At 44.0% G+C, this 12,786-nt stretch overlaps 1 protein-coding gene across 1 annotated transcript in view; it reads left to right on the plus strand.

Annotated features, from left to right (window-relative positions):
- SH3RF3 (SH3 domain containing ring finger 3) overlaps positions 1-12,786 on the plus strand; it is a 240,043-nt gene that overhangs the window by 158,306 nt on the left and 68,951 nt on the right. The gene's annotated exons all lie outside the window — the stretch shown is intronic.

Here is a 12,786-nt window from a genome sequence, read left to right on the forward strand (position 1 = left end):
CCAGAATAACTGAAAAGGGAATTTTTTGGTGCTCTGCCCTAAGGCACTGAGAATACGTCTGCTTCAGTCAATTCAATTTGAAGCAGCCAGAAAAATGTACAGCAGGAACAGCTGAAGGCTTCCCACCCAGCATTTCTGGTGTAATCTCCTCAATGTGTATGGAAAATGGGAGAGGATGACCACAGCCAGGCATCTTGCACACACCCAAAAAGAGGCAGGGGCTGCCAGTGGCTCGGAAGCACCTCCATGGACTCAACTGTGCCCCAGAAGAAGAGCACTTTGGAGAGCCTGGGAGTGCCACATGAGTAGTTTTATTTTGTTTGTTTGTTTGTTTGTTTGTTTTGTAGGGTTATTTTAGTGGGATGTCTTAGAATCATAGAATATCCTGATTTGAAAAGGATCCCCAAGGACCATCAAGTCCAACTCCTGGCTCCGCAAAGGACTACCCAAAAATCAGGCCATATGTCTCAGAGCGGTGTCTAAATGCTCCTTGAACTCCACCAGGCTCGGTGCTGTGACCACCGCCCCGGGGAGCCTGTCCCAATGCCCAACCACCCTCCGGGTGCAGAACCTTTCCCTAACCCCCAGCCTGACCCTCCCCTGTCCCAGCTCCATGCCGTTCCCTCGGGTCCTGTCGCTGTCCGCAGAGAGCAGAGCTCAGCGCCTGCCCCTCCGCTCCCCTCGTGAGGGAGCTGCAGGCCGCCATGAGGCCTCCCCTCAGCCTCCTCTGCTCGGGGCTGAACAAACCAAATTAACCTCATCCACTCCTCACACATGTTCCCCTCCAGACCCTACACTATCTTCATAGCCCTCCTGTGGACACTCTCTAATAGTTTTATGTCCTTACATTGTGGCGCCCAAAACTGCACACAGCACTCAAGGTGAGGCCGCTCCAGCACAGAGCAGAGCGGGACAATCCTTTCCCTTGACCAGCTAGCGTTGCCATGCCTGATGCACCCCAGGGTATGGTTGGCCCTTTGGAGTGCCAGGGCACACTGCTGTCTCATGTTCAACTTGCCATCAACCAGAACAGACAAGAGGCTGCTCTCCAGCCTCTTGTCCCACAGTCTATATGTATATTCAGGGTTGCCCCATCCCAGGTGCAGAATCTGGCACTTGCTCTTTTTACATTTCATGTGGTTGGTGATTGCCCAGTCTTCTAATTTGTCAAGATCTCTCTGTAAAGCTTCTCTACCCACAAGGGAGTGAACAGTTCCTCCAAATTTAGTATCATCTGCAAACTTACTTAGTATGCATTCAAGTCCTGTGTCCAGATCATTTATGAAAACATTGAAGAGAACTGGCCCTAACATGGAACCCAGGGGAACCCCACGAGTGACTGGTCACCAGCCTGTCTTTCATGGTTCAGTTGTGTTCAAAGTCTCTGAGAGAGAGAATTCTTTGTCCTGAGCACTTTCCATAAGTCATTTCCACGTGAGACTTCTTGCAGAGTAAACACTTGGACCTCGTGTCCTCTGAGCAGACTTGTCCTGACACTTCTTCCCACTGCTACGTGTCCTCCTGATGGTTCTCATCCAGCCAGAGGGTCAGAGGAAGAGGTCAGGGTGCCATCACAGTGGCCCTGTTGGAGCTGCTCTGCTCTTTGAGTACTTTCAGAGAACTTTCCTCCTTCACAGATAAACCAGGTGTTTAAAGAGCTGATTGGCACCACGTGTGTTCCTATTTTTTTGAGGAACTCTGCACTGGAGGCTTGGCAATCCCAGAGCCACCCAGCAGCATCAGTGTAGGCTGGTGCTGCTCTCTGGGGTGAAGCACCTCTTGTGTGGGCACAGCAGAGCCCATCCCAGCCCTACTACATGCAGCTCTGATGCCTGCCTCCAAAATTGCTTCTCCAGATTTCTTAGTTAATAACTTGAGACAAAACAGAGATAATTAGTGCCTGACTACCTAATTATTAACTCTGACAATGACCAATTTGGAATAAACCATCATTAATACACATTGCGTTCCCACAGTTGACAAGAACAATGATATTAAAACCAGAATGTGTAGGAGCCGTTATTGGGAAACCAGCTGCCGCCCATAAGTTAATGACTAGTTTTCTTCTACTCTGAGCATGTAAAGGCCTTTTCAGTTTGTTGTGATTAAATCAGAGAACCAGGATTTCTCCCAGATTCCATCCTTTTTCCCTTTTCTTTCAAGTACCTGGGGTGACAACGTGACTGTCCTGAACTTTGCTACAGAAAGAGCAAATAGGGGACCTCTGCCAGCCAGCCACTGTTGCACACCACCACCTTTCTCCAGCTCTAGTCTCACATGCAGGCTGCAAGTGCTTGCACTGCCTACACACCATACAGCATCCTGATCCCTCTCCCACCCTTAGGTATCTGTTCTCTTTAATTACTGCTCCTGTAGGATGAAGGTCTGGGAGACTCAGAGGAGTAGCACGCTGGGAAGAAGTGCAGCGTTGTCTCACTGAAGTTCTCAGTGCACTAGCTTGTCCCAGGCGGCCACAGAGGAATAAGAGGAAAGGCTGTATAGAGTCAGAAGATCAATACTGGATGTTTCTAAAGAGATACCAACAGCAAGGCACCCAGCACCATGGGAGAAGAATGCACTTAGGAATATATGTATGCATATACATTCATGTACAGACACACATGTATATAAAATAAGTACAGCCATGTACCTTTATGCATATATTTGCGTAATATGCACACACATATTTCATCTGCATAAATTTGAAATTGGGAAGACTGAAGTTTTCAAATGAGACACTTGGACGACATGGACATAATACTTGTGCCGTGATTTGTAAAACCAAAGGGAAATGATCCTCCAGACGTAACTATCAGCCACCTATTCCATCCACATCCTGTTGGATGGAGGCCTTGTTCTGAGTATGAAATGGGATTGTGTATCTATTGGAGTTTTATGGTTATTTCACTGTTGCCAGGTTCAGATGTTACTTTACATTAAAAATTAAGGGGTATCAGCAGGCCAAATCCCAAAGAAGTTTTGAAAATCTCAATGCCAATGTTTATGAAATAAATCCATTAAACAAGTAGTACTTCCATCTAAAAACACTCCCCAAGTCTGTCCAAGTCCATTAAGTGGTTTTCAAAATTTTGGCAAAATGTGCAGAATAAGCAAAGCTTAACTCACACAGTAGCCTTTTACTTGTGCAAGTTTATCAGCCAAAGCGTGTGGGATTTTGCCTGGCATCCAAAGCTGTGCACTCCGCAGGGAGCCCAACCAAGGGCACTTGCCCTTGCCACAGCAGCCAAAGCGCCAAAAACCAGTCTGGTTGCTCACAGATGCTGCACTTCTGTGCCTGGGGGGACAATTTCCAGAGCGAGACTGTGGTGTCACAGAGCAGTGGCACCAAACACTAGATACCAGAATATATCTGCTCCCAGCAGTGTTTTAGAAAATCCATATCTCAGCGTTATGCGTGGTTGTCCAAGCAGCCAGGTAACGTACAGTGTAACGTGGCATATTCTTTATGCTTTGCTCCTCGGAAGTGTCCAGCAAGGGTGCTTGCATGCCTGCTGTGCCTGAGAGCTCCCTGCAGAGAGGCTTTTTCCTGTCTCTGTAGTGTCATCTCTGTCCCACAGTCAGAGAAGCTACAACAGCATGAGCAATAAATATTTGCAGCTCACTATGGCGACTTTTACAGCGTGAGTCACACACAAGACATGGTCAGGGAGAGTTTACACCGTCTTTTTTTCTTATTTTGTTGCCATCCTTCATCTCCAGTAGAAGTCATTTGGGCAGATAATTTATGTTTTAATTTGGCTACAGAAAAAAACACAACATAATCAAAATGATTCTCAAGGTGCCTTCTGCCTGGAAATAAGCATCTTATTAATAATTTCCATAGTCTGAAGTCATATTCTTGCTGGGAAGTGTGTAGGACCTGTAAAGAGTTCAAAGTCCTAACAAGATTTCGTTTATTGTACTGTCTCCAAGCTAGCTCCTTCATTCTTAATAACTGCTATTATCTCTGTTTGGAAGTTTTATAGTGTAGTGCTGTTATGTCTAAAATTGGGAATAATGAAGAATACAGAGTGTCCTAATAGATTTAAGTGTGTGGGAATGAAATTTGAGGGAACGCCTAGTATTTGAAAGGCCAAATCCTGCTCGGATGGATGGTCGGTAACCGTAACTTCAGAAAGCAGAGCTGTTAGACCCGAAACTCTGCCTGCAGCCCCCAGTGCAGAGGCATTGCTCGAGATCGAGAAACCTTAAGAGTCCGTGGTAGAGCAGGGCAATTACGTGGAGCACGGCTGTGACTGTAATATCAGCATATTACAATTGATGAAGTGCCAGCCCATTGTTATAATGTTTTATGACAGCAGGGGCACTGAAAGCTGTGATTAAGTAATATTAGGAGTTTTTAAAGGCTTTTTACAGAGCAGTGAAGCAGCATAGTGGAGATCTTCTCCTGTTCTTCACAGTCAGAAAGAGGAAAAGGTGGAAAGGAGGTCTAGGAGAAAGAGGGAGGAGGAGAACAGACAAGCCCGATGGTCTCAGTGCCCTGCAGCGTGGATACAGAAGACTTCCGTGAGACCCAGGGGAAAAAAAAAATCTTGTCAGTCAGTGTTTAGAAGGAGTTCAGCCAAAAGGAAAAAAATAATCCAAAACCAAATGCATTTCTTAAAGAAAACAATGATTTTTTCATTCCAAAATTAGCTTTGCAAGTGCAAAGCACCACTCTTAACAGCTTTGTACTGTACCACTGGCTCTACTGATCACCTTCAAACAGCTTACCCCATACAAGGGTACCCAAGCACATTTGCCAGGATCCCAGCTGTGGTCATTGCATAGTGTCACAGAGACCCATCTTCCCAGCAGAATTTGTCCTTAATTGTGTAACTATATCTTTTGCCGAAGGTAACCTTTAGTCAGCCAACAGATGAATGCAAACAGTTAAGAGGTTAGCGTGTATGTGTCAAGTTAATCTGAAGACCAAGTGTTCCAGGAGGAGATGCAGAGAGCCAGTCTGAAGGCAGTGAAGCCTTTCCCACAGCCCAGCCTACAGCCCTGCTTCACTTTGAAGTGTTCAGCATTTTCCTGGTGCTGTGGCTCACAGTCTGACATTCAGTCTCCATGGCAGATTTGGGATTTTTTTTGTCTGTCTGCAGATTCACAGCTTAGTTCCAAATATCCAAATATCATTGTATTCGTGAAAACTGCGTATTTCACGTCTACATTTTCTTTGTTCTCAACCTTTTTTGGTTCCTCCCTGCAGCTGCAGGACAGATGGATCGCTATGGGACTCCCATAATGAATTCAGCCTCAAAGCCTGACCCATCACTTAGAGATGTGTGGCCTCTGTGGGAGCATACTCTACACCTTTCAGAGGCTCACTTATGACATCCTTTTAAAGAAGGGAGCATTAGTCATTAAATAGTAAGGTTTGTTTGGTGCTCTATCAAAAAAAAAAAATCTCTGTTTTTAGGGACCGTCAAAATGGTTCCAAAATGGTTCATTTTAGCCTTGCTAGTATCATTTAATGCTAATAAAACTGGGGGATTTTGAGAGGTGGATAGAATGAAACTGCAGATGATTTTAGAAAAGGTGACTTACTAAATCTCAGAGGAGCAAATTCATCCCTGTAGTAAGTAGGTGTAACGCTAATGAGTAGAGAATTATACCCATTAACATCACAATCGATTTTTTCTGTTCTCTTTCCTTTTGTGTGTCAGATAAAAATGGTATAAGGACCTTGTAAATCTGGCAATAATGTAAGCTGTAAGAGGTGTTCAGCTAATTTCTGTTGAAAAGCTTTCTTGATACGCATTTTCAAATTTTGTAATTACGTTGTTGTAAGACTCTCATTCCTGCATCTTCATAAATTTTTCTAAAAAGTTTCTAAAAAGTTGGTGCAACCTGATTTCCTCCTGCATAGAAGATGGTAGAATATTCCAGGATACTTTCTGGTATCAGATTTCTGCGTGGATGGAGTATAAAACACAGTTCCCCTGTTTCACATTCAAACTGAAACATGTAGAAGTTGTGTTACAGGCTGCAAGAGGGACCTCAGTAAGAACCTGTACACTTACTACTACTTTCACGTCAATCCGTGGATAAAACTTATTGATTTAAAGTGTTGTCACATACATACAAAGTAAAATAATTTAAATAACTTCAAATAACTACGATGCCAGTCAGCAAAGCTAAGAGTATTAGCAGTCAGAAGGGAGAATAAGATTAAACATTCAAATGTGCTGCTGTTCATTAGGGGAAGCTTTGGGTAAGTGTCTATTGCACACTTCTGGAACACATCCATCTTCTCAGTGCACTGTTTTCACTGCTTTTGCCACTTGTAATGTCTCTAGCTTATATAAATATATAGAACATGTACCATCCTTCCCATTCTGTCCTGGAAGTGTTGCTGACAAGAGACTTTTATGCTTTCCAGATGAGACTAGTATAGCCCAAATGAAAGCTACAGTGACACGTCTGGGATTTCTGTGTAATCAGTTCTCAGTGCAGGTCGTTGCTGTTAAACACGTACTTCTCTCTACTAGTAAGGACATAGGACAGTCATTCTTCTTAATCAGGTTCCAGTTATTGAGAAGCACCAGGTAATATACCATCCCTTTCAGAAACCAGTCAAGAATTATCTTCACAATAGCCCGTGTATTTGCATCTGCTTGGAACTTTCTCCTGGACCATGAATATCACTAGTGTGGGAGTCATATATGTATTATTTTTAATCTCTGTCCCACCCTTTCTGCATAACAATGTCTTATTTTCCATTTTGTTTATATAAGTGAAGAACCTTTTGCTGTTTGTTTTAATGTAAATTAGCAGGACTCTGGGCATTTTTTTCCCATTTTTCTTAACCTTTAATTCATTTCTCTGAAGTTCTCCGTTAGTTTCTAGCATCCTTCATGAGGTGATTATTCATGCATATTCTATAAGATTTTCCTCTGTCTTCAGGATACAGAATTGAGGAGCATTATCACCTCTGGACTTAAATGCCCGGTTTCCCCTACACTGGATTAGCTGAGCTCCTCAGCTCCATAGACCTGTTTTAAACACTCATTCCCCTTAGGCTATGTCTGGACAAGTCGATGCAGGATTGCTTTCTGGTTTCACACTGGGGAACACGTTTCTCCTACATCAACAGTTCGTCTTGAGTGGGTGCCACAAAGAGGAAGCCTGCGTACAGGGGTGGGTGGGAGCGCTGTCACCTTTGAGTCATCCTCCAGCCCAGACAGTCACGAGACCTGCGGGGAGCTGTGAGAAGAGACGGCAGCTAAATTTAGACATAGCTGTAGGTTATGAAAAAATGCCATTTGGAAAGTGACAGTTTTAGTTACAGGTCTTCTGTTGCTTCTCCTCCTGCCCACTTTCACACAAATGAACTCATAATTAAGTTATTCAGATTAACATGCTATGACCAATCTTTCTGTTAATCAAAACCATATCTAAACTATTATCAACTCTTATTGTTTCAGGGACTGTTGAATCAGAAACTGGCCAGCTGTCGCATTCAGGAATATCTTCCCCACCCACCCCCCATTATTAGTAACATCTGAATTTCCTAAATTTTATTTTGCAAAAATAACTCTTCAGGGTTATTTATAGGCAGCTTCCAGTCCAGCCAATGTAAACACACAACTTTGGCAAGTAAGATAATTTCCTGACTCTTTTTAGAAGCATATATGTCATTTTGATATCTGTATGGGGCGTGTTTTAAGTGCTGCCTACTAGGAACTGAAAATTGAAGTGCTAATTATGTACCTAAGTAAGATGGACTGACTTTTGCTCATGATCTGATAGCAAGACTTCTAGCCATCATCCGTTCATGGACTTAGAATCATAGAATCGTAGAATCATTAAGGTTGGAAAAAAACTTCAAGATCATCTTGTCCAATCGTCCCCCTACCACCAATGTCACCCATTAAACCATGTCCCTGATCACCATGTCTAACCTTTCCTTGAACACCCCCAGGGATGGTGACGCCACCACCTCCCTGGGCAACCCGTCCCAGTGCCTGACTGCTCTTTCTGAGAAGAAATGGCTCCTCATTTCTAACTTCCAGAATTTCCCCTGCAAAATCCTTTTTGTCATCCTTCCCCAATGTAAAAAGACTGTGGACTTGCTTGCTGTGTTTTGCACATGCTTTCAGCAGGCAGCCCTACTCACTTGCCCTTCCCTTTACCTCTAACTCTCCTGAACTGTACTTGTGCTTGAATATGTGTTTTCCAGTCCTGGATGCTGTTCTGTTTCTGCTATTTCTACGCTGAGCTTTGGTTTCTGCCTCAAAGTTGATGTTATTATGCTGCCAGAGTTGCTTGTGTTACGAAAGCGGCACTGTAGATGGACCCCCATGTTCCCTGGACAGAGAATGATATCACAAACTGTTTTGTCTTCCTAATATTTTCATCCATTTTAGTGTTTCCTTTCTCCTACAGTCCTTTTGTCCTTTTTTCCTCCCTGTTTTAAACTTCTAAATTTTCAGTTACAAGTGAAGAGACATCTGCTGAAGCCCAGTCATACCACACAGCAGCAGCAGGAACAGGACAGCAGTTCTGCCTCTGGTACCACTTCTGGACTGGGAAATACTGCTCCAGATCATGTGGGAGACCTTGTAGGTCTCTAGGTACAGTTCATCTGTCCAAGGCAGATAGTCCTCTACAGGTGAGCTAATTGTCCAGATTGCCCCTTACCACTGAGTGAGACAAGCAGGTTCTCGTAGTCGAAGAAACAGAAATTGCCACTTAATGGAGACATCTGAAATATGTCAGCTTCCTTGTAGAAGAGCCTGTTTCTCTGCATTGACTAGGAGGAGAAGGCAAGGGTGACAGCTCTGGCCTAAGGCAATGATGGGGGCATATTCCTGGACCCCACTCTGCGGTGGCTCAGGCTGAGTCTGTGCTCTGCCTGCTGTGCAAGGGAAAGGCCCACCACAGGTGTTGCACGCACTGCCTGCACATTTCATCAGCAAAGAGTATCTATGTTCAGGTCAGTTCTTTTGTGTTACAGACAATATTTATCAATTTCCCAAAGTACCTATCTGTCAAATAGCTATCGATGTTTGTTCTGATATTGTTAAGAAACATTAAAGCTGCTGTGTCTTTCAGAATGAAACAAGATGTCCTTTCACATCTCTTACAGGGTTTTCGTTGCTGTTATTGTTGGTTGTTTGCTTGTAACTATCTCTGATAACTGAATGACTGAGCTTCTGACAATGCTTAGACATATGTACAGCAAATCTTGGGGAAGCCCAGGCGTACCCTTTACTACCCACGACTTCCTTATTCTGCTCCTGGGGTAGCTGAATGTCTTAAACACGCACACAAAATAATAAATAATTAATTAAATAAAAATAAGAAGTAGATGTTCACTTGGAAGTAGATGTTTCTAGTGGAAAAATACCTCAGGCAAAGGATCCATCCATCCCTTTGGCCCGGTCCCTGCTCAGAAGGACCAGTTAAGTGGGTAGCATATTAGGGTTGGCTTTTGCCTGTGCATTTGCCATTAGCCGTTCTGAACTTCTCCGCGGTGCTCAGCCTCCTCATAGCACCCAACCGTTGGAGTGAAACGTTTTAGCAATGGCAGAGGTTTCCATGGGCCTCTGTGCCATCCCCCATGGAGCGTACCCTCTGTCCCAGGCCCTGAGGCGGCTCTAGAGCACATCAGCAACCTGCTCTCTCTAGGGGAGGCACGGGAATGGGCTTTTGTCTTTTCCAGCCATTGATCACCTCTGACAGCTTCTAAAGATCGCTTCAGCGGTGCTGAATTCTTGGCATCTTTTTTCCTTTTGAAAAAGAAAATGTCTTTCAGTCTCGCTTACCTAGAGCTAATGCGTGAATGTATATTAAGAAGCTATATGTCAACAGATACACGATTTGTCTAGCAGTTAATGAAAAATAAAATCCTCAAGGACTTCATTATGTCTCACACATTCTTCACTTCATTTCCTACTGTTGCTATTACTGTGCGTTGCACGTCTTAATTAGCTTCCTTCCTGGGGAGCTTTCCTGGTGCTGCAGAGCTCTTCCAGTGGAGATCAGCGATCCAGATGTAGCCACAGAGTGAGAACAGAGGATTTGAGGACAACCGTGGCCAACTGCCTGTCTCCTCTGCCGCTTTGCTGGTGGCAACAACCTGATGAGCAGAGGGCAAAACGTGTCCACCCATCAGCTGTGGCACTGGTCAAAGGAAAGTGGGTCCAGTATTAAAATACCAGCCTGTGAAAGGGCCTGGAGGATTTGGAGGCCCATGTTGTCCTTTGCTATGCCTGTGATGGGTGTGATGACCTCCATCAGAAGGACAGGATGGACAGCTGGTGCTGGTGACACCATAAATGATATGCTGGGAGGTACCTGCTAGAGCCCCCTCATCTCCACTTTCAGCAGATAGCATCTTTTATAAATAATGTTCTCCCACGCTGAAGAGTCACAAAATTTGGTTAAGCTTGACCCTTTAAGCTTTCAAAGAGGAGTTATTTCAAGAACATATGATATGATGAAGTTGTGAAGTGGTTTTACCTCTTTCCGTGTTTCTTATTGTGGCAATGGTCAAACTCCCTTCATACTACACACAAAAGAGACATTGGAGTGCATATGTGTGCTGAATGCTTACTTCAAACAGCAAAAATACCATGTGAAGTTGATTTTTAGTCTGAAAAAAAATGTCATTAGCTATACCAAAACCAGATGTTAAGTCTTAAGTCCCCTAACATTTTGTTAGCTGTTAGTGCTGAATATTGAGAATACCAAGTTCACAAGACTAGAGGAGGAATCAGTACAGGCAAATTAAAACCAACAATCAGAAACAAGGGAAGAGAGTTGGAATAAATTTGGGGATCTCCACCTTTTCGACATTTTCTCTAGAGCACAGGATTCTGGAGGGCTCATTCCTTGGTATTTAGCATATACTGTAGAAGAATTTGCATGCAAGTCCTTCATCTTGGTTATTTATTTCCTTTACAAAATAGATCTGCCATTGTTTATTTTATGTTCTGCTACACCATTTTGGGGTTGGGTGATCCTGTCATTATTTTAATCTGACAAAAGCAAGGGCTGCTGCCAAAAGGATTGTCCTGCTTTTGCCTCAGCCATGGCAAAACTTTCATGTCACTTCCCTTGTTCCAGGCCTAACAGATCTCTGGCTGTGCACTGAGATGGATCAGGGAACTTGCCCCTACTGAAAGCTACTCACTTAAGCTGTCATCAGTTTTTTAGTTTCCAGTCATATCTGTTCCCTCATCCCTTTTACTGTGTAGCCACATGAGCATCCGCGTGGATACAGGGCAGAAAGTGTGCAGATGGGAAAGAAAGGCACGTGGCATCTCGCACTTACCTCAGGAAATCATGGCCAGGGCACTAACCCTTGCCCACAGATTTTCTGCAGGTGATGGTGCTGTTGAATTGTGCTCTAACCCACCAAATCAAAATGTTGAGGTGAGGAACATGGGTCTTTGTGCAAGCAAGCGCCTCTTCCTCCTGGTCATCCCTCAATTTATCCGATTATTTTATTAAGTTGTAATTTTATGACAAAGGAGCACTGGATACTCCGTAAACAACGCTAATAATATTACCCTTGGTTTAAGTAAGGCTGGAGGGAGTGTCCTGCTCTAAATCTGACTTTGAAGTCTTCCGATCTGCTTAGACACAATTAAATCAAATTGACAGGAAATTTCATGAGAGAGGTTTCCATAATAGAATTTTTCTATAACAGATTTTTTCTGGAAGCTTTGGGACAAAGCAGGAGAGGCACCAGAGCATTCAGGCAGTGGTGGACTCATGCTGGAGGTACTCCCTTGCCCAGGTTCTCAGGGGAGGGCACTGAGGGAAGAGGCAACTCCGCTTTGTTTTACTGTTTCTTGAGAAGAAAGCAACGTTCAGTAACAAGGAGAGCACTCCTGGTTCAAGCCCTGCCTGCTTTGATGTTGGTGAGGAAGGTAAAGCAGTTCCCTGAGCCATGACATGGTCTGGGAGCTCTTGGTGCACCCATTGGGCTTCTCTGCCCCACAGAAGCTAGGTAGCTTCTTTTCAGCAGCTGCTCAGGGCCATGCTCTGCTTCAAGCACTACCTCTAGATTTTGGCATATGAGGGTCCCTGATGGCACAAGAGTGCTCCTGAGAGCTGAGTTTAAGTCCATAGCAAAGGACACATCTGTCTGCTTTTGCACTGAGCAACTTTCTCTCAACACACACCTGAGGTTTCAATTCAGTACACTGTCAGAGTTAAATGTGTTATTTTTCCTATTTGGTCCTTGGTTAAAGAGGGATCAATGTGCTTTCATGGCAAACGATAAAGACATTGCCAATGGGAATCCCATCCTCACACCTGGCTCCATTCATCCGTGTATCTGGCAATGCTGCATAGTCGTAGGACAACCTGACTGCTGAGCATTCACAAAAATCAAACTCCGATCATCTTGTATCCTGATTATGGCTACATCCTTTCTGCATCCATAACAAATGCAGACCTGCCTCATTCGTGACCTCATGAAAGTGCACATCTGCTGCCACTTCTTTCCTTCTCATGGCTTTTGCTTTCCTGTTGAGTACATACAACTTGCCCATACTTGCAAACCTTTGATTATTCATTTCTCTCACAACCTATTGTTTTTTATTTACTACTGAAAGATCAACTCCTGCCTTTGATCAGCCAGTGATGCCAGTTGCTTTGTCTTTTTTTTTTTTCCAAATTTTCATTTACTTCTGTAGTGCTCTGTTCTTCACTGTTGAGAAGAATGCTTCAAAAACATCTGGACAGCTGCATCAGCATTGGTCCTCCAGACCCCTCTCTGAAATTGTTCTTGGCTGTGATGCCTACAGAAGATTTCTGATGTGC

The sequence above is a fragment of the Cygnus atratus genome, chromosome 1, assembly GCF_013377495.2.
Source record: "Cygnus atratus isolate AKBS03 ecotype Queensland, Australia chromosome 1, CAtr_DNAZoo_HiC_assembly, whole genome shotgun sequence".
NCBI classification, from domain to species: Eukaryota; Metazoa; Chordata; class Aves; order Anseriformes; family Anatidae; genus Cygnus; species Cygnus atratus.